The 21,539-nt window shown below is 38.3% G+C and overlaps 2 pseudogenes; one reads left to right on the forward strand and one right to left on the reverse strand.

Annotated features, from left to right (window-relative positions):
• LOC125962028 (RAD52 motif-containing protein 1-like) overlaps positions 1 to 21,539 on the reverse strand; it is a 131,251-nt pseudogene that overhangs the window by 13,622 nt on the left and 96,090 nt on the right.
• LOC101288790 (RAD52 motif-containing protein 1-like) overlaps positions 19,953 to 21,539 on the forward strand; it is a 31,397-nt pseudogene continuing 29,810 nt past the window's right edge.

The following is a 21,539-nucleotide window of genomic DNA, read 5'->3' on the forward strand; positions in this document are numbered from 1 at the left end:
ATATATAGTAAATCCAAACAGGCAAGACTTGCTTTGTAATGGAAATAAAATTTGTCTTTGGTGTGTCTGTCAGATTCTTTGAAGACATTTAATTTTGTAACATTTCCATCTGAGACAAAGGTAATGTTTATCAATTTCACATCCCAAAAGCCTGAGGGGGAGAAACATCATAACAATTTTCCAAGTTAGTATATTATGGTTGTGGAAGAGGTTTTTGCTAATAGAGATTTTTAACATCAAGGATATTTCTGTTACCATGTCCTTATGTGTATTATCTCAGAAAAAAAAACAAGGTAGATGTTATCATAGACTCAAAACAGGGTTTTATCAGGCAGTATATACCAGGCTCTCCTTTGTCCCCTCAAAGAACAGAGAATAATGATAATAATAACAACAACAACTACTACTATTACTACCAAGTTGCCAGACAGAAAAGCATATGATATTTCAGGGGACAAAATTAATCAAATACAAAATTAAATATAATGAAAGGAAGTAGCACAGTATGTTAAACAAAATCCAAAGCAGTTATAAGGATACAAGGAGGAAAGGACTACATAACTATAGAATAATTTAGATGTGATATATGATAAAGACATAAAAATAGTATTACAGATATATACAGAATATTTCTGTTTTAGCAAGCCTCAATCAACCATGTGTTTTCAACAATTTCAAAAGAAACGAATTCCCTGCATATTTAAGCATTAACACAACATGCCAATCTAGCTGAAGTAAATAAATAAAGTCTAATTGAGCTTATTAGTTCAAAATAATTAATTTTACTAAATTACTAATTTTTTATTGAAAGTAATATCAGGATACAAAGTAAAAAAGATCTGAGGGCTCATTCAGTTTAATTTGAGAATTCTACAGCAGAGAAAGTAAGTCCACTGAAAAGAACCAACTGATTTCTATATTTCTGGAACTTGGTTAGTTATCGTAAAAAAATCTGCTAAAAACAATCAGAAATACTAGCAAAAAATATAGTAGGCATCTTTTTAAAGTATGTTGGTTGGCCAGAAAGTAAAGGACCTGGTCTGGAATACCCTGCCCCCGGTCCACCTCTTCATACCTGACAGTGCTGCCTCCCTCCTCCCTCACAGGCCGGCCAACATGTATGGTTTGCACAACTAGGTCAAGTTCCTAAATCTGCAGCCACATTAACATCTAAGGATTAGGCCACAAGTGTAATTCTTATAGAAGAGAAGACCTCCCCATACAAGTTCCTACTAAATAATGTCTTTTTTGACCTTAGACTTCTGCTTTTCCTATGGTGCCCAGTCACAGGATGGACCCCTCCTTTCTACGGTGGGCCTGCAAAGAATGCCCAGCAAAGTAATCAATCCAGTTGTTGGGTATGTGGGCAGCTTCCCCTCTCTAGCTCATCAGGATTGCCATGGTAGGGATCACTGCTCCAGGAAGGGGACTGGAAAGCCCCAAAGCAGTACATTAAGGAAGAACAAGCTACAACTAGGACTCTTAATTCGAGTGATTCAAAAACCTGGCCTGTGGCACACATCATCAGTAACATGGGTCATGGTATTCTTTTTCTGCCAATCAAACTACAACAGGCAGCCCATCAGACTACTGACCAGAAAGGTCCCAGAAATACCACCATTAGAGCTATGGGTGGCTATGTTCAGATTTGGAATGGATTTATGGATTTACCACAGGATATGGACATGTGAACACCCAGGCAGCCCTATGTTAGAAACAGAAATCACTCTAAAGAGAACCAACTCAATTGTACCAAGAATATGGGATGGGTATCACTGGAGCTGTGTAGTCATTCTGTCATATAAAAGGATAGTGACTGATAGTGACTGGTCACACCTCCCAGGTATTTACCGGGTAACACTGAATGGGACTCAATATCACGCAGCACACATCTTTGGCCGTGGCTTCCACCTGGGTGGTTGGGCTGCTGCACCCAGGGTTTTCCCTGGACACAGGAGAAAATCTACCCACAGTAAAAATTGCCAACTTCCCTCTCTTCAAGGCCAGAGGTGCACATTTTGCTTTTCACTGGTATGATCATTTGGCTTCCCTCTTTATTCCCTCCATTGACCTGGAGAATGTTAGAGCACACACAGAAGCCCTTACTAAATTCACTCAGGAAGCCTTAAACGATAGCCAACAAAGCCTGTCCTTACTGAACACTGAAATGTCTCTAATGAGAAATGCTGTCCTCCAAAAGAGGATGGCCTTAGACATTATTACTGCCTCACAAGGGGGCACCTATGCAATTATCCAAACAGAATATTGTGTGCTCATACCTAATGAGTCTGCTAATGTATATGCCACCTTTATTAAATCACATAAAAACACAAATAAATGCCCTGAGTGACCTAACCTCCAGCCTAGGAGACTTAATAAATCAGTGACTTGGATCATGGGGCTCTTGATAAAAAAAAAAAATCGTCACTGATTTTGGGAATCCTTGTCTTAATCAGTGTTTTCTCTTACACGTGCCTATATTGTTGCTACATCTGTCTCAAATGTAGCCAGACAGCTGCCAAACAAGCCACCTCCATGCTAATGAAACCTCTTGCTGGTCAGGGCACATTGCAGATGAGGGGGACTCATGAGATTATAAGAGCCCATAATGAGAGGTAAAGTGTTGGAGGGAGTCATTGAGAGGACGTGACTGCCAGTTGACCCACAAGCTGGACCCAGGCAATCAGAGGCTCTTACCCCCTCCCCGTCCTTGGATTGAGAGCTCTGCTTGCCTTCCTCACACTGGAAGCTGCCCAGGGACACAGCCTTGAGATAGTAAGGTGGAATTGAGACCCCCTTTATGGTATATGTAACTGAGCCCAATTAAGGCCTCTACGTAAACTTTAAGATTTTAGCAGGCAGGTGAAAAGATCTGCTTGTCTGCAGCTGCCTAAGGCAAGCCGTATGTAGGTACCCTTTCTTAAAAAACGTGCCACCTACCAACCTGGAATCGCCTGCCTCTTTCTTCGGTCTCTCCCTGCCCTTCGTCTAGGGACACCCAAATAACTCCCAAGGTTGCAAACTAACAGCCTCTGATTTTGTCTTTGTCAAAACTGTTAACATCTTTTTAAAGTTAGAAGCCTATATACTAAAAAAACAGCAATGAATCTGTTCAAAGTCTCAACAGTTAGAGAAAACACCTAATACCTTTTCATGGCTTGCAGTCTCACGTTCAGACACATTCTTATTAACACAGTGGCACATGCTATTTAACTTGCTACTATCAAGTGATAAAACATAATCATCTTTCAAAGCCAGTTAATTTTCTTTCTACTGCCTAGTTTTTAATAGTTCCACAAATCTGGTAGTTTATTTAGTGAACTATCTGTGGTTGTTCATGTATTTTGTTTACAAATCACTCACTCAGACATGATACTCCAGTCAATAGCTTAATATTGAGATACGACTGAATGACTGAGAGAAGTTTTGTCCATGTTCTCATGATGGTGGAGATCTACTGTTTATCCTTTTCTTGGCAGCCAAAACTGACTTGGAACCCAACTTGAAGTTCCAAACCAAATCAACCTTTCCATTATCATTCAGCCCTCATGCAAACCTGGATGTCCTGACTTGACTTCACAGAACCATGTGGCAGCCACCTTCCTAAAGGCTGTCAGTGAAGGGGTTCCAGGCACAATATGGAGATATGTGCCTTGGTAACAAGGGGCTGCTGAATAAGTTCTCTTAGGAAGAAAGTCCATTTTCTCAATTGACTCTTCTCTCTAACATGGCAAATTTTGGGGTGATATGTTAAGAAGTCAAGCAGAGACATTTAACATGAGGATAAAGAGGGGGAGTGGGGGTAAAAAAAAATGAAGGCAAGGGAGAGAAGGGTAGCTAGCTAGTTCCACATGTCTCTCTCTCTTCTCAAAATAAGTCCGAGGTCCTTTTAATAGAATCCTAAATTTCTGTGATTGCAACAGCTCTTAGAAACTACTGAATTCAAACTCTTCTTGGCATTGATAAGAAAACTGTGGACTAACAAGAAGTTACAGGCATACCTTGTTTTATTGTGCTTTGCAGATATTATGTTTTTTACAAATTGAAGGTTTGTGGCAACCCTGCTTCTAGCAATTCTATTGGTGCCATTTTTCCAACATCATTTGCTCACTTCATGTCTCTGTGTCACATTTTGGTAATTCTCACAATACTTCAAACTTTTTCATTATTATTATATTTGTTACAGTGATCTGTGATCAGTGACCTTTGATGTCACTATTACAAAAAGATGTCACTATTCACTGAAGGCTCAGATGATGGTTAGTATTTTTTAACCATAAAGTATTTTTTAACTAAGGTATGTACATTGTGTTTTTTGTTTTGTTTTGTTTTTTTGCGGTACGTGAACCTCTCACTGTTGTGGCCTCTCCCGTTGTGGAGCACATGCTCCGGACGTGCAGGCTCAGCGGCCATGGCTCACGGGCCCAGCTGCTCCGTGGCATGTGGGATCTTCCCCGACCGGGGCACGAACCCGTGTCCCATGCATCGGCAGGTGGACTCTCAACCACTGCACCACCAGGGAAGACCCACTGTGTTTTTTTTAAGATGTAATGCTATTGCACACTTCATGGACTACAGTATAGTGTAAACACAGCTTTTATATGCACTGGGAAACCAAAAAATTCGTGGGACTCATTTTACTGTGATGTTTGCTTTGATGCAGTGGTCTGGAACCAAACCCACAATCTCTCTGAGGTCTGCCTGTACATGAATTTTAGACCCAGCTTCCCGTCGTGCTCTTTTCATTCTGTCTTGCTACCTTTGATCAAAAATTTAAACTAACATCTATAAAAAGCTTATTAACACTGAGCAAAAATACTTTGCATATATTATTCTATTTAATACCAAAACATCTGTTTTAGGCAGCCACCAGCACCATCTGAGGAAGGTTATGTACCATCCCTAAAATCTCCCAGAACTGGCTGGTGAGGGAGCTGAATGTGACTGCAATCACACTGTTTCTCAAATACTTCCTCACACATGGTGATTTAAGCTCAACCTTCTCTTGACTGTGCTGAGAGCAGAGCCACAGATATGCCTACTCCAACATGAGAAATAATATTGTGCTTTTCTGGGAGATATATTTTAAAAACAAGCCCAAAGAGAGAAGCTAAAAGAAAAGGTATTTGGGGACTTCCCTGGTGGCACAGTGGTAAAGAATCCTCCTGCCAATGCAGGGGACACGGGTTCAAGCCCTGGTCCGGGAAGATCCCACATGCCATGGAGCAACTAAGCCCGTGCGCCACAATTACTGAGCCTGCACTCTAGAGCCCGCGAGCCATAACTACTGAGCCTGTGTGCCACAACTACTGAAGCCCGCACACTTAGAGGCCGTGCTTCTCAACAAGAGAAGCCACCGCAATGAGAAGCCCGTGCACTGCAACCAAGAGTAGCTCCCACTCACTCCAACTAGAGAAAGCTCGCGTGCAGCAAGGAAGAACCAACCAGCCAAATATGAAAATAAATAAATAATTTTTTTTAAAAAAAGAAAAAAGAAAAGGTATTTTCAGCAAAATAGAAAATCTCCTGTGTATAGTATAAGTAGTTTGGTGTATAAACACAAAATTTGGGCAGCATAAATATGGCTCCTTATGTATTCACAAGTTAATTTATTTCACTCAATGACAGACAGGAATTAAAAAAGAAACAGAAATCACTGATAGGAATTTATCAAGAAAGTATGGATCTATTACACTTTGACTGGAAACGATCTATTATAGCACACAAATGTGTCACCTCTTCTTGGTTATTTTATATTTCCATCTAGGAACTCTGAAAAAAGAGGGCATAAAATAGTGATTGCAAATAGTCTGATTATCTTGACAAATGCAATGCAGCCTCTTAGGTATGACACTCCTGCAGGCCTCTTCAGCAATCCCATGAAATCTGGAACATTGCTTGGTTCCACTACCTACAGGGAAATACAATTTGCGTCAGGAGTTACCTCCGGCTGATGCAGCTGAGAAATGTTATCTAATCAAGTCTGTAAGCGTCTCAGACAGGTGCTCTCTCCTCCAACCTAGGAAACACCCTGAATAATTCATTATCTAATATGTTACTCTAAGCCAACATACCTGAGGGCGAAAAAATCTCACATGTGGCACTCCTTATGTGGAAAAAGCAAGGGCTTTAGAATTCTTAAATTCTCATAGGAAACATCACAAAACCCTTTCTTTTAATGTTAAAAAAATGGCATCAGGAAAATACGGGCCTTGCTACTCCATTACCGACTTCCTAGCTGATTTCCACATCCATACCTTGGCTCTACCCAGCTTGTAAATAATCCTTTCCATTGGTTAAATCCATTGCTAAATCATCATCCTCTCTCTACACTCAATTTCACTACAGACGTGAACACACTTGCTTTGCAGCGCCTGCGGATGGTGCTGCAGATACTTCCCCTGCCCAGTAGGGAGGAGAGTCCAGGCAGACTCACAGCTCTTTTTCTGGTTCAGCCTCTTTGTTCCTGCCCACACCCTCACTTCCCACTATCAAGACTAGAAGCTGGTTTGCTTTCGTTTTGACCCTTCAGATCTCAGACCAGGTGGGCATGGAACATGCTCTCGTCTCCTTAGGACCCAACACTAAGCTGACTCCTTTTATCAGTGATTCTCAAATGTTAATACACACCTGGAGAGCTTGTGGAAATACAGATTACAGGGCCCCACCGAAGTGTTTCTGATTTAGTAGATCCGGAGAGGATCAGAAAATATACATTTTAAAGCGAGTTCCCAAGTGATGCTGATGCTACAGGGGATCATGTTTTTAAGAACTTCCAAGTTACATTAATGTTTCCCACACTGGCTTGTTCATTATTTTAAAAAATAAATTTATTTATTATATTTACTTATTTTTGGCTGTGTTGGGTCTTCGTTGCTGCATGAGGGCTTTCTCTAGTTGCGGTGAGTGGGGGCTACCCTTCGTTGTGGTGCGGTGGCTTCTCTTGTTGCAGAGCACGGGCTCTACAGTACGCGGGCTTCAGTAGTTGTGGCTCGTGGGCTCTAGAGCGCAGGCTCAGTAGTTGTGGTGCACGGGCTTAGCTGCTCCGCAGCATGTGGGATCTTCCCGCACCAGGGCTCGAACCCGTGTCCCCTGCATTGGCAGGCGGATTCTTAACCACTGCACCACCAGGGAAGCCCTGGCCTGTTCTTGAAAATTACCTGGCAGTGCCTGAGGAGGAAATGCACAATATTTATTGATCAGCCACCACATGCCAAGCGCTGTTACAGACCATATAGACAGAGCAGTGACCAAGAGAGACCAACACATACATGCCTCACAGGATGTGGCAAAGTCCTGGAAATACAGTACATGTTCAATAAATGCTTATCACAACTGTTTTCCAAACTGGAGATAGTAATGGTTACCTGCCAACATGAAATGATAGAATGAATATATTTCAAAGGAATAGTCAAACTAATAATTATAGTTGTAGTTATGGTTATGATTGATATTATATTAATATGACCAATTGTATAAATTTTAAGATTCATTAATTTCATTTTTCTTTTTCTGCCCATACGCCAAAGGATGATATAGCCATGGGATCACAGAATACAAGAACTGAGGAGGACCTTAGAGATCTTGAATAGAACCCCCTCGCGGTACAGATGAGAACACCATAGCCCTCTGAAGTGAAGTTCCCTTCTGTAAGACTTGATTCTTACAGGTCAGACATGGAATGGTTTTCAACAGTGAATACTCCACAGTGCTTGGTCAGTGCCTATAGAGTGTAGGTTCTGAATAAATGTTTGTTGACTATGAGAATAAATGAAAAATGTATAAATAAAGGTCAATGGTAATCTTTGCTCAAGGAGTGCACATGGAACATTAGGTGGCCAAATAGGCAGCTTTTCAATTTGGTGTTTTAAAATATGACAAAAAGCCTATAAATATCTCGTCTCTGAAATAGCATCATACATAAGCATGGTATAGTATTGAATAAATTTTATAACAAGTCTCTTTTCAGTGTAAATTAATAAATTTCCTTTTCACATTATTTTTAGCTATCTAGGCCCTTAGGCTTTACTTAATGATGATGCACTTGATTAAATAAAATGAAAGTTCTTTCAGACATTAAAATGAATAATGAATTAAGACTTAATCCAAAAGTAATTTAACTTTAAACATTCACATGAAATTAAATGAGTCATTGAATTTGCTATATAAGCAAGCATTAATCTCATCAGGCTATGAAAACTAGAAAGTTATACAGTGATCCATTAATTTCAGAGCCTAATACAAGGTCTGTTTAATGCCTGCACTCCATTAAGAAGTCTTATTCCACAATATAAGTGCTTTCTCATAAGTTTAAACCCCAATTAATTTTTTTTACTGCTCCAATCATGTGATAATCAACTCTTGACAAGATTATGGCTGCAAATCTAAATATGGTATGTAATGTTATCGTGTGAAACAAATTTTCTCATGGCCGGCCTCCATCAAAAAAGAGGACATTTATAACACTGGCAGGAATATGAGCATAATATAGCCCATGCCCCCTCCATCCATGGGTGTTTGAAGTAGTTTATAATTCACCCAGTACGTGGATAGATGTCCCTGTTACATGAAAGCAAAATTCTTTCATAGAGTTACAAAAGCCAAAGCAGTGGAATGTACACAAGAATCTTATGCTATAAGCAGATACAGTTCAATGTTGAAATCAAAGAGCATATATTTTTACGCATTTAAAATATTTCCCCATATAAAAAAATGAATCATAATTCTATCAGAAGTTTTTACATCCCAACTTTAGGTTCCATGTGCAGTAAGCCCATTTTACACTTTAAACCATAGTTGAATAAAGGGTAAAGAAAAAAGAAAGAATGAGCAACAGTGTTGTACTTATTACCTTACATAATATTTGGCTAAATGACAAATCTATAATGCCATTCTACATGGCATTTCATTAATCAATGTTGGAAGATATGGGGGGGAAAGGACAACAGGTAGTAAAAGTGAAATATATGTTTTTCACTGGCAGGCAGGTTCACCATCAATTTCATTATATGCCATATGACAAACATCAATTATTTTGTAATAATAAAGAGGGAACCAAGGAAGCGGAATGTGCGAATATGATCACAGTGGTGTGGACTCATGTGTATTAATTATTTCATTGCATTGGGATTAGATTAAAAAATTATATGGTTTGCATATTTTAAACACTCATTAATAAATATTAGTTCTTATTACTTAGAGACTGGCTAATAATTCATCAGCGGCCTATTTGAAATCTACAGCAGTAAATTTAAATAATGAAGTCTATTATCAATGAAGAAGGATTTTGTGGTGAAAGAGAATAAATTGTTGCATAATTTTTTTAACCAAACAAGCATGGTTTACAATGTAAATCTATTCATACTTGGGCTGCTATTCAAAGTCTATATGATCTGTCTCCTAAATAAAGAATATGGGGTGGAGGAGGGAGTTTTCTGGGTCATTCATTTGTAGCCATTCATATCACTTAGGATTTAACAGTTTAATCCCATCTCTGCATTTAATCACCCCCCAACCCCCCCACCCCCATTCTAGTGCATAACTGGCTGCCAAGACCATATGGACACTTAAGACTTGCTCCCATCAACTCAGAGGCTTAGGACAGTCCAAGTGCTGCCCCTCCCAAACCAGCACAGCAGTGCTCAGGGGAAGCTTGAAGGAGGCGCAGCAAAGGTATGCTTTATTTCTTTGTACTCATCACAAAACTTAAAGCTACTTTCACATATTGTAAGTATTCATAGGCAATTGACAATGAGTACCTTAACATTTTGAGTTCTCCTAAAAAGAGAAAGGAAGGTACAAAACCTTCCAGTTTAAAAATGGATAAATGTGAATTTGGAGTTTTAAAAAATTTAAATAAAAGGAAGAGTTGAGCATCAATTACATTTCTAAACGGGACACCCAGGCAAGTTTTCACTATTGTAAACATTTCCTAACTTGAGAAATGAACACCCATCATATTTTGGAGAAGCCCCTCTTTTTTCAAGTCTTAGTAGAATTCAGGGCTTCCCAATATCCTTCCAATATGTTATACTTTTTTTATAATTTAGAGTTGTTTTCCATCATCTGCAACCAAGAACTCTGGGTAGCATATTACGTCTTTAATATTCCAATTACCCATCTCTACAATTGGGGATATCCCCTCACACCATATAAAAAATAGACTCAAAATGGATTAAAGACCTAAATGTAAGACCAGAAACCATAAAACTCCTAGAGGAGTACATAGGCGGGACAGGCTTTGACTTTAATCATAACAATATTTTTTTGGATCTGTCTCCCAAGGCAAAAGAAACAAAAGCAAAATTAAGCAAATGGGACATAATTAAACTTAAAAGCTTATGCACAGCAAAGGAAACCATCAACAAAATGAAAAGACAACCCTCGGAATGGGAGAAAATATTTGTAAATGAAGCAACTGACAAAGGATGAACCTCCAAAATTTACAAGCAGCTCATGCAGCTCAATAACAAAAAACCAAATAATCCAATCCAAAAATGGGCAGAAGACCTAAATAGACACTTCTCCAAAGAAGATATACAGACTGCCAACAAACACATGAAAGAATGCTCAACATCATTAATCATTAGAGAAATGCAAATCAAAACTACAATGAGATATCATCTCACACCACTCAGAATGGCCATCATCAAAAAATCTAGAAACAATAAACGCTGGAGAGGGTGTGGAGAAAAGGGGGGTGCTCTTGCATTGTTGGTGGGAATGTAAATTGATACAGCCAATATGGAGAACAGTATGGAGGTTCCTTAAAGAACTACAAATAGAACTACCATACGACCCAGCAATCCCACTACTGGGCATATACCCTGAGAAAACCATAATTCTAAAAGAGTCATGTACCAATATGTTCATTGCAGTTCTATTTACAATAGCCAGGACATGGAAGCAACATAAGTGTCCATTATCAGATGAATGGATAAAGAAGATGTGGCACATATATACAATGGAATATTACTCAGCCATAAAAAGAAATGAAATTGAGTTATTTGTAATGAGGTGGATCTACCTAGAGTCTGTCATACAGAGTGAAGTAAGTCAGAAAGAGAAAGACAAATACTGTATGCAGATATCTTTTTAAATGAAGTGTCTGTTCAAATCCATTGTTTAATTGGATATTTATATTGAGTTTTAAGAGTGCTTTATATAAAAAGCAATGGAAAAAGTCCTTTCTCTCAGATATGTGTTTAGTAGATATCTTCACCCAGATTGTGACTTATCTTCATTGTATTAAATTGTCTCTGAAGACTAGAAGTTTTAAATTTTTGATGAACTCTAATTTAGCAATATTTTTTCTTTTTTCATATTTATTTAATTTATTTATTTGGTTGTGCTGGGTCTTAGTTGGGCAGATGGGCTCCTTAGCTACGGCTCATGGGCTTCTTAGTTGTGGTATGCGAACTCTTAGTTGTGGCATGCATGTGGGATCTAGTTCCCTGACCAGGGATCGAACCCGGGCCCTGTGCATTGGGAACTCGGAGTCTTAACCACCAGGGCAGTCCCTTAGCAATTTTTCTTAGATAGTTTGTGCTTTTTTGAGTCTTATCTAAGAAATCATTGAGACCCCATTGTCTAACCCAAAATCACAAAGATTTTCTCCTATGTTTTCTTCCAGAAGTTGTATAGTTACATTTAGGTCTATGATTCATTTTGAGTTAATTTTCATGTATGTTGTGAGGGAAGGGCCAAGTTTCATTTTTTTGCAGTTTAAAAAACTATTTCTGTAGGACCCTATTGTGACAGTTTATTACACAACTTACTGCACCTTAAATTGTGCCATCCCCCTCCAATATGGCAAGCTAATAGAAACTTTCTGTTATGTCAGGGCTAGTTGAGGGGATTGCATTAGATTAGTATGCGGAAAGGGCCCTGCATTTAGCAGTCTGTTCCAACCGTCTTTGTCAGGTCAGCTGACAAATGACTGTCTTCACCACGCTGTCACCCATTGGTCACTGCTGTAGCCTCATCTCCCTCAGCCTCCCACAGCATCTCCCACAATTGCGATCCCTCTCTTGTCAGCTAGAGGTCCTCCTCTCTGGATATTAAAAATTATTTCCCTATGTAACTATAATACTGTTAACACACAGTATTGAAGAAATTAAATTGCTACACAATAATATTACCTAATAAAGAGTTGCTATTCAAATTTCCCCAATTGTCTCTCTCATATAATATCATTTATTTTAACAGGTTTTTGAGGTATAATTGACATACAATAATCTGTGTTCACACACACACATACATACAAACCATGAAGACATCACCAAAATCAATATGTCCATCACCTGAGAATGTTTCTTAATGTCTCATTGTAATTCTTCCTTCCCATCGTTCCTTGCCCTTCCCAATCACCATGCAACCATTGATCTGCTTTCTGTTTACATTTTCTAGAATTTTATGTAAATGGAATCATACAGTGTATACTTTTTTCTAACTGGCTTCTAACTCAGCATGATTATTTTAATCTTCATCCATATTGTTGTATATATCAGTAATTCATTTCTGTTTATTGCTGAATAGTATTCCATTATATGGATGTACCACCATTTATCTATTCACCATTGATGGACATTTGAGTTGTTTCAGTCTTTGTCTATTACAGGTCAAGTTGCTATGAATATTTGTGTACAAGTCTTTGTATGGATGTATACTTCCATTTCTCTTGGGTAAATACCTGCAAGTAGAATGGCTGGATCATTGGTGAGTGTATATTTAAGTTTTTTTAAAAATACCTATTTTCCATAGTGGTTTGATCATTTTACATCTCTACCAGCAGCGTATGGAAGTTGCATTTTCTTCACGTTGTGGCCAACACTAGTTATGCTCAGTATTTTTAATTTTAGATAGTTTAATAAGTGTGTAGTTGTATCTCACTGTAGCATTCCTAATGATTAATCATGTCAAACATTTTTTCATATGCTTATTTTCCTTCTGTATATCTTTGAATCTTTTATCTATATTTTTCTGGAGTTCTCTTTATATATTCTAGAAATTAGTCCTTTATCCAATATGTAAGTTGCTAAGTATTTTCTCCCATTCTGTGACTCATCTTTTCGTTCTCTCAAGAGTGTCCTTTACAGGGCAGAAATTCTTAATTTTGATTGTGTCTAATTTATCCCTATATATATTTTTATCCATTTTTTTATGGATTATGCTTTTGGTGTTGTATTTAAGAAATCTTGCTTAATTCAAGGTCATAAAATTTTTCACCTATTTTGTTCTAGACGTTTTATAGTTTTATGTTTTACATTCAGATCTTTGAACCAATTTGAGTTCATTTCTGTATATGGTTTGGATGGAAGTTCTTTTCTTTTTTTTTCTTTTTGCACCTGGATATTCAATTGTTCAAGCATCATTAGTTGAAAAGACTATCATTTCTCCACTTATATGCCTTTGAACCTGAAAGTCAGTTGTCCACATCTCTCTACTTCTGAACTTTCTATTCTGTTCCTTTGATCTTTTTGTCTATCTTTACACTACTATCACAATGTCTTGAAAGTGTAGCTTCATAAGCCTTGAAATCAGTTACTGTTAGTTCTTCAACTTTGTTTTTTTTCAAAGTTGTTTTAGTTATTCTAAATTTTATTTCCATAAGAATTTTAGAATTAACTTGTCAATTTCTATAGAAAAGCCTACTGGGATTTTGATCTATAAATCAATTTGGGGAGAATTGATGTCTTAACAATATTGAATCTTATGATCTATGAATACATTATATCTCTCCATTTATTTAGGTCTTCCTCAATTTCCCCCAGCAATATTCTACAGTTTTCAGTGTGCAAGTCTTTTACGTCTTTTGTCAGAATTATTCTAAGTATTTTATATGTTTGATTCTATTATAAGTAGTATTTTAAAACTTTGATCTCTGATTGTTGAGATAAATTAATCTTTTTGTATGTTGATCTTGTACCCTGCAAACTTGATAAACTCATTTATTAGTTCCAGTAGCATTTTTGTAGATTCTATCAGGTTTTCTACTTAATCATGTTATCTGCAAATAGAGATAGTTTTACTTCCTTTCCATTGTGAATATCTCTTTTCTTTTTGTTGCACTGGTTAGAACCTTCAGTGCAATGTCAAATAGAAGTAATGAGAGCAGACATCCTTGCCTTTGTCCTCATCCTGGAGAGAAAGTACTTTCTCCTTCACCATTAAATATGATGTTAGGTTTTTTGTAGAAGTCATTTATAAAGTTGAGGAAGTCTCCTTCCATTCCTAGTCTACTGAACGTTGTTTTTTTCTGTAATCAGGAATACATGTTAGATTCTTTCATTCTTTTCCTGCATCTATTGCAATGATTATGTGATTTTTCTCTTCTTTTCTTTTCTTAATTTGTTTATTTATGTTTGGCTGCATTGGGTCTTCATTGCTGCACGCAGGCTTTCTCTAGTTGTGGTGAGCAGGGACAATTCTTCATTGCAGTATGCAGGCTTCTCATTGCGGTGGCTTCTCTTGTTGAAGAGGACAGGCTCTAGATGCACGGGCTTCACTAGTTGTGGCACATGGGCTCAGTAGTTGTGGCTCACGAGCTCTAGAGCGCAGGCTCAGTATTTGTGGTGCATGGTCTTAGTTGCTCCATGGCATGTGAGATCTTCCCAGACCAGGACTCAAACCCATGTCCCCTGCAATGGCAGGTGGATTCTTAACCACTGCCCCACCAGAGATGTCCTGATTTTTCTTTTTACTGTGCTAAGATGGGTAAGTTGATTTTCAAATATTAAGCCAACCTTTCATTCTTGAGATAAACCCCATTGGGTCATGTTGTATCATCTTTTTATATATTATTGGATTTGATATGCTAAAATTTTGTTAAGAATTTTTGCCTCTGTGTTCATGAGAGATATTGGTCTATAGATTTCTTGTAATGTCATTGTCTAATCTTGATATGGTGAAATTTGGCCTTATAAATAAGTTGGGAAGTATTCCCTTCTCTTCAACTTTCTGGTAAAGTTTGTGTAGAATTGGCATTATTTTATTCCTTAAATGTTTGGTAGAATTTATCAGTTAAGCCACCTGGACTCGAAGCTTTCTTTGTTGGAAGGTTTTAAACTGCACATACAAGTTCTTTAATATCTTTATGCTTGAATAAATTTTAGTAGTGCATGTCTTTCAAGGGGTTTGTCCATTTCATCTTGAATTTATCAGTATAAAGTATTCTATAATATTCTCTTATTATCCTTATAATATCTACAGTATTTTTCTGTTTTCCATTTTATTTATTTCTACTTTGATCTTTATTGTGTTCTTTCTTCTCTTACTCTGTGATTAATTTGCTCTCATTTTTCCAGTTTAAGGTGGAAGTTGAGGAAGCTGTGTACAATGTTACCAATATCCCACATGTTGACATATTTTATTATGTTTTCAGTTTCCGTGAGTTCAGAATAGTTTCTGATTTCCCTTTTGATTTCTTCTTTGACCACAAGGTTACTCAGAAGTGTATTATTTATTTTCCAAATATTTGGGGATTTTTGGATTTGATAATTTCTAATTTAATTCCATTGTGGTCAGAGACATATATTGAATGACTAAAACCCTTTAACATTTTTTTAAAGTATTTTTTAAAATTTATTTTTTTGCTGTGTTGGGTCTTTGTTGCTTCACCTGGGGTTTCTCTAGTTGTGGTGAGCAGGGGCTTCTCTTCATTGTGGTGCCCCGACTTCTCATTGGATGGCTTCTCTTGTTGCAGACAGAGGCTCGAGGTGCGTGGGCTTTAGTAGTTGAGGTACACAGGCTCTAGAGTGAAGGCTCAGTAGTTGTGGTGTATGGGCTTAGTTGCTCCATGGCATGTGGGATCTTCCTGGACAGGGATCGAACCCATTTCCCCTGAATTGGCAGGCAGATTCTTAACCACTGAACAACCAGGGAAGTCCCAATTCCAGTATTCTTAATCTTTTGTGTAGATCCATATTCCAATCTGGTGTCATTTTCCTTCTGCTTAAAAATACTTCTTTTAACATTTCTTATAGTGAAAGTCTACTAGTAATGAATTCTTTCAGCTTTTGTATGTCTGAGATAGTCTTTATTTTGCTTTTGTTTTGACAGATCTGGTTATAGAATTTTAGGTTGATAAAATTCAATTCACTACTTTAAAGATGTTATTCCACTGAATTCTCGTTTACATTGTTTCCAACAAGAATTCTGCTGTCATTGCTATCTTTGTTCCTCTGTATATATTGTATAGTTTTTGCCTCTGGATGCTTCTAAATTTTTCTCTTTATTGCTGGTTTTGAGCAATTTGATTATTTTTTGTGCCTTGGTGTAATTTTGTCCATGTTTCTTATGATTAAAGTTCATTGGTCTTCTTGACTTTGTGGGTTTATAGTGTTTACTAATTTGGAAAAATTTTGGGTATTATTTCTTCAAATTTTTGTATTTCTCCTCTCCTTCATGGATTCTAAGTACACATGTATTAGGCCACTTGAAGTTGTTGCACAACTCACTGATGCTCTATTGATTTTTGTTGTTTTTTTTTGTTGTTATTCTTTTTGTTTCATATTGTATAGTTTCTATTACTATGCCTTAAAGTTCACTGACCCTTTCTTCTGCAGTGTCTAATCTGCCATTAACCTCATTCAATGTGTTTTTCATTTAGACATTGTTTTTAATCTCTAGAAGCTCAATTTGGGTCTGTTTTACATTTTCCATGACTGTACTTACCATTTTCATTGTTTAGTCTGGGATTTTTAACATATGAAATACAGTTATAATAACTTTTCTTCATGTATAATAACTTTTAAAATATTCTTTTCTGCCAATTCTAACATCTGCATAGATTATGGGTTAGTTTTGATTGTTTGCCTTTTCTCCTCAGTATGGGTCATATTTTCCTACTTCTCTGCATTCTTGGCAATTTTTCATATGGTCCCAGATATTGTGAGTTTTAGTTTATTGTGTGCTATATATATTTATATTTCTGTAAAATGCTTGGGCTTTGTTTTGGGTGAAATTAAGTTACTCAAAACAAATTTTATTCTTTTAGGTCTAGCTTTTCAGATTCGTTGGGTAGGAGTCCAAGTAGTCTTCAGTCTGGAGCTCATTATTTGTAACTACTGAGGCAAGTCCTTTCCTAGTATCATGAGGTTTTCCAGTCCAACTTGTAGGAATAGGTACTATTCCTTCAACCCTGTGTTATATCCAGTTATTCTTATTATCAATCTTTTCATGTGGTTGTTTTCCTGTCATCAAGTAATTCCTCACACAAATGTACTGACCAATATTTTGTTGAATTCTCAAGAGATCCCTCTGCATATCTCCAGAGTTCTTTGTGCACTTCTTTTCTCTCTGATACTCTGCTTTGTGAACTCTAGTTACCTTGGGTTTCCCAGATTCTCAGCTCCATTTCCTCAGTCAGGAAGTCCACCAGTCTCTGCCTGGACTTCTCTTCCCTGTACCATGACCTGGAAACTCTCTCAGAGAAGTAAGTTAGGGCAATTATAGGGATCACTTCATTTATTTCCCATCTCCTGGGGATCACTGAACTTTATTGCCTGAGGTGCAGTTTCTTGAAAACTGTTGTTTCATATGTTCTGCCTGATTTTTTCATTGTTTCAGGTGGGAGGTTAAATTGGTCCTTGTTACTTCATCTTGGACAGAAGCCAAAGCATTCTTTAAGTCTGTTTTGTTTTGATACGGGGTCCAATTAAAGATTAGGCATTGCATGTCATGTCTTTGTTTCATTTAATGTAAAATATTTCCCTACTGTTTTTCTTTTTCAGTCTTTTATGACATTGGCATTTTTGAAGAGTCTAAGCCAGTTGTCTTGTAAATTGCCCCACAGTCTGGATTTGTCTGTTTCCTCATTAGATTGAAAGTAAACATTTTGGGGAAGAATACTATATAGGTGATGTATTCTTCATACTTCATCACTTCAGGTGGCCCAGTGCTGTTTGATCACTTGATTAAGGTGGTATCTTCCATATCTTTCCATTGTAAAGTTATTTTTCCCCTTGGTAATTGATAAATAATATGTGGGGTGATACTTTGGGATCAGTGAAGATCCTACTTTCAAACAACTCTTCACCCAACTGTGCATCAATGATAATCCTTGTCTGAATCGATTATTACATTGATAGTTGCAAAATGAGACTTTCCTAATTCTATCATTCGTTTTGCACTTATTAGCTGACATTATCCTATAAAGAAGAGCTCCCCCACTTTTCATTTTGAGTATCATTATGAATTCATGTGCTTTTTTCTAAATTCCCCCACTTTTCATTTTGAGTATCATTATGAACTCATGTGCTTTTTTCTAAATTAAGTATGTTATACCTTATTATAATAATAATGTTATTCTTTGGAATGTTCCTTTTGTCCAGATTGGCCAATGCGATCTCTGTTATTGGTTAACCACTCGATGCATTTTTATTACTAGAGTAATTTCTAATATATTACTACTCACAAATAGGAACCGAGAAAGGGACTACAGAACCTGTGGTCTTATTCAGACTCTTCTTAGAAGTCTGCCTTCTTCCTGTGTACTCTCAAACCAAAGTGAGTCTTTTGGGTTGGAAGGAGATACTTCTGATTTAAAGCACAGATCAATGTCACCAAATTCTAATCTCTATTCCCTTTTTTCTAGGCATACTGTACATTCTGCAATCCTAATCCTTCTGTTGGGCACCTCTCTCCTCCTCTATATTTATTTACAACAGTCAAAAGCAGCAATTGGCCAACCGGCCCCTATCCAGTTCTCCATTCCATATGCCCCAAGAACTCCTTTTTGCACTGGTCTGTGGTGGCCTTGGCCTACCTCTTCTACCTACTCAAGTAACTCTTTTACCACGAATTTTAATTACCTGTGTTTCCATTTATAGGATCTTACCTAGCCGTATGGCCTGCTGCCTCTGCCAATTTAAAAATACTATTGAGGGCTTCCCTGGTGGCGCAGTGGTTAAGAGTCCGTCTGCCGATGCAGGGGATGGGGGTTTGTTACCCGGTCTGGGAGGAACCCACATGCCGCGGAGCGGCTGGGCCCGTGAGCCATGGCCGCTGATCCTGCATGTCCGGAGCCTGTGCTCCGCAACGGGAGAAGCCACAGCAGTGAGAGGCCCGCGTACCACCAAAAAAAATAAAATAAAATAAAAATTAAAAAATAAAATAAATAAATAAAAATACTATTGAGGTTGTCTGTAAGACAGTCAAGCTGAGTTGTGACGGTGAATGCTTGACAGACGTCACACGTTGTGGTGAGTCTCAGTTGCGGGATAATAAATTTTTAATTTAATTTTTATTTTAATTTTTAATCAATGATGATAAATTTTAAAATTAATGATGTAATTGCATTATTTTAATTCATTCATTCCGAGTTCCAGTTCCCTAAGTTTCTAAGAACTACCCCCTTGCTAAAAATTAGACTATTGGTTACATTATTAAGCTAATAATAGCTCAGTTACATTGTTAGCTTAATAATGTAACTGATCCACATACATAAAGGAACAAGAGAAAGGAATGGAAAGGAGAAGGGAATTATCATTAATGGCCACATATCCCATGCTGTGCTCTTTGCAAATGAGAACTTATTCATATAGTGCATCATAGTTTGTAAACTGATTTTATATTCATTAGGTCTTAAGTACCCTTTGTCTTATAGGACAGGTGTAAATATATTATTGTTTATTTTGTTTGTTTCTGCAATTTTATAAATAGTAAAAGTGTTACTGTTTCATGTCCTATTTGGCACCTGAGAGTTTCTGGTTCCATAACCAGAAGCTGCTACCTAGCCCTTCTAATGGATGGGAGAGATAGTTTATTCTTAGACTGTCCAGCTCTGTATTTGCTCTGAATCTCAAGCTTTTCTATCCACAAAACACTCAGGGGCTTTCAACTATTTTTCTATATATTAGATTTATTGGCACTAACTTTTTAAAAAGCGTGGGCTCGTGTGCGCAGGCGCAGTCCGCTTGTGCCCCGAGCCGCACATGCGGGGTGAAGGTAGGATGGTGGATTTGGTACCTTTTGTGGTTGCCATCGGTGGTGACAAAACCTTGCTGGTGTGGGAGCTGTGATCTGGACCCACGGCCGAGACCTTGCAAGTGAGCCGAGACGGGGCAGAGGGAGGGGTGGAGGAAGCCGCCCCGCGCCCCAGTAACTGGGACTGCTTCGGTACCTCATCTGCCTGTGGTCTCCGCTGAGAGGAATCTTAGTTCTAGAGCTGACCTGAGCAGCCAGCTCGCCCCCATAGATTTTTGAGAGATAGATCCCAACTGACGGCATCGCCTCCTAATGCTTCTCGGAGCTAAGGATTTCAGAGGGAAACTTGTTCATGAAATGAGAAGTGTTTGGAGTTGCAGGCTTACCACAGTTACCTGTGCCGAAGGGCTGGCAGAATATAAGGGAAAGGGTGGTTTGGTTTCCCGGGCGTGAAATTTCCTGCACTTACTTAGCGTGGGACCAGCCTACAGCATTCTCTGTTCACAGTCTTCTCCCACTTTGGCCTTCTGTAGTCGGTCCAAGTCTTCGCAAACGCAGCAGTGGCTGGTCCTGGGTTCTATGCCATCATTAAGTTTTATTCAGCAAGGGATGCCCACAGAGCCCAAAAGGCATGCAACCAGAAGCAGCTTTTTCACACATCTCCAGTGAAGGTGGGTCCAAATGTGGAATTCGTCGCTCTACTGGGATGAAGTGCTGAATTTAAAGCTAATTGGCCATCGGGAATTCCCTGGCGGTCCACTGGTTAGGACGCTGCACTTTCACTGCTGAGGGCCCGGGTTCAATCCCTGGTCAGGGAACTAAGATCCCGGGGTGGGGGGGGAAATGGCCAGCGTTTGTACAGCACTGTGCTGTACAGAATGCTCTCAGATGCACTGCTCCACTGATCCCCCAGTTCTCCAGTTCTTTCTTTCTTTTTTTTAGATGAAGAAACTCGAAATCAGGATGGTTAAGTGACTTACTTAAAGTTCATGACAGCAAATGTGGAAACTAGAGGCCAAATGCAAAGTTGACTGATGTTAAACCCCATGTCATTTTATGCTGCCCCTTAATTTAAGAAATCTTCACAAGAGTCTTCCTTATATTTACTTTTATGTGGATTTTAAATGTGTGAGGTTGACAAAAATTTTTTTTAATTAATTAATTAATTTTTGGCTGCATTGGGTCTTGTTGCTGCGCCCCGGCTTTCTCTAGTTGCGGTGAGTGGGGGTTGCTCTTCATTGCGGTGCGTGGGCTTCTCATCGCGACGGCTTCTCTTGTTGTGGAACACGGGTTCTAGGCATGTGGGCTTCAGTAGTTGTGGTTCACGGGCTCTAGAGCACAGGCTCAGTAGTTGTGGCACATGGGCTTAGCTGCTCTGCGGCATGTGGGATCTTCATGGACCAGGGATCGAACTCGTGTCCCCTGCATTGGAAGGCAGACTCTTAACAACTCTGCCACCAGGGAAGTCCTGAGCTTGCCAAACTTTTGTCAGATGTAACATAAAGGAGGCTTCATCATCATCATCACTCTCAAACTGCCTATTCAGAACCCCCTTCAGCTTCCAGAGGATCATTAAAATATTCTTTAATGCACTGTAGAAAACTTATTCCATA

Source organism: Orcinus orca, chromosome 19, assembly GCF_937001465.1.
Source record: "Orcinus orca chromosome 19, mOrcOrc1.1, whole genome shotgun sequence".
Lineage (NCBI taxonomy): Eukaryota > Metazoa > Chordata > Mammalia > Artiodactyla > Delphinidae > Orcinus > Orcinus orca.